At 34.6% G+C, this 1,519-nt stretch overlaps 1 long non-coding RNA gene across 1 annotated transcript; it reads left to right on the top strand.

Annotated features, from left to right (window-relative positions):
• Positions 1–270: 270 nt before the first annotated feature.
• LOC109220657 lies at positions 271–1,285 on the top strand. The gene is made up of 2 exons (XR_002067133.1): positions 271–616; positions 726–1,285. It is a non-coding gene; the product is annotated as an uncharacterized LOC109220657 (long non-coding RNA).
• Positions 1,286–1,519: the final 234 nt, after the last annotated feature.

The raw sequence follows: 1,519 nt of genomic DNA, 5'->3' as shown, positions 1-1,519 counted from the left end.
CCCCCCCCCCCCCCCTATACATATACATGTTATATATTACATGTTGAATCCCCTTAGCTTCTTTGCATGTTTACTTCTTTTATTTTTTGAATCCTCTGCTTGGACATATCCAGTATCTTTTAATATACCTTGTATTTGTATTAGAAAATCGGTTGCATATGTATAAATATTTAATTGTGAACTCAATAATTAATAAAATAAGATATGAGTTCAGTGATAAGTTCGAAACCCTTAAAATCTTGGCAAGTAAATCCTCAATTATATGTACCTAATGCTGCCCGACTTACATAACGTGGATATAAGTAACCTTTTTGACTTTGTGATTTGATTGCCGCAACCAATAGGTACACACAAAGTGCTTTCTTTTCATATTGTGCTAGCGTGCTTTCTTTTCATATTGTGCTAGCTAGTGCGGATATGTCCATAATATGAATGTATAAAATGGGGCACTGGCTAGTCTTTGTTCCATTAAACGGCTAGCTCATCAATACTGATCAGAACAAAAGATTAGGAAAGGATTTATACGTTCTAGCCATGGCTGCCACTTCTCTTACTTTATTTCTAGCTTTTCTTTGTTTCTCTCAAGTTATGTACTTGAATGCCGTCCCAATTACAAGTAAGTAATCTTATGGTTTTCTTACTTAACATTAATTTTCTCTTCTTCTGGTCTCATTAGATGATTCTTTGATGATTGATTGTGTGTACACTCGGATTTTTATTTGTAGGAAGCGCAAGTCTGGTATACAAATCTCAAGAACACAAGGTTTTAAAGAATATGAAGGAGAGTATGGAAATAGCTGATCATGCCATCATAAGAAGAATGGACGCTGAGCTCAATGATTATCCAGGTGCCGGTGCGAATAATCACCACACTCCAGGCCACCCTTAGAAAAAGGATGACATGCACAAATCGAGAAATGATCCTCAGAGAAAGGTTGTGTTGGCTGCTAGCTAGTAATAGATATATATGTGCTCCAAATGTTTAGTAGTACTATTGTGTTAGGTAAAGTCACTAAAGTTCTTGTTCAATCCTAGTTATCGAAAATCTAATAAGAGGGAGTTTATCTCTTTTGTTATATACGTAGTTGTACTAGTAACTTTATGTTAGAAGAGGAGAGAGGGATAGCTGAGAATTATTGAGGGTTAACTACGTACGTTTCATAAGCTTTCTTGGATGTTAATGATGTGATGAAATGAGAGTTGTGGTCATTATATGTACAGTTTAAAATTGTTATCCCTTGGATGAACTGACTTTCTAATTAAAAGATTGAAGTTCTCTTCTCTAGATTTTGTCTCCCAACATTTAACTTTTCCTTCTGTGTTTAACATTGCTTTGACATGCCAATCAGAAACTAACTTTACTTCAGCTCTCCTTATGGCTACATTAGGAAAAGGGAAGAATAGTAACAATATGGAAATTAATGAGAAAGTTTTAAAAATTCCCAAAGTTAAATAGGGTTGAGATGAAAATTTTAATTTGTGTCTCAGTTTGAATGACTTATAATTTGTGTGTGTGTGG

The sequence above is a fragment of the Nicotiana attenuata genome, unplaced genomic scaffold, assembly GCF_001879085.1.
Source record: "Nicotiana attenuata strain UT unplaced genomic scaffold, NIATTr2, whole genome shotgun sequence".
NCBI classification, from domain to species: domain Eukaryota; kingdom Viridiplantae; phylum Streptophyta; class Magnoliopsida; order Solanales; family Solanaceae; genus Nicotiana; species Nicotiana attenuata.
This window is presented reverse-complemented; position numbering and strand designations above follow the sequence as displayed.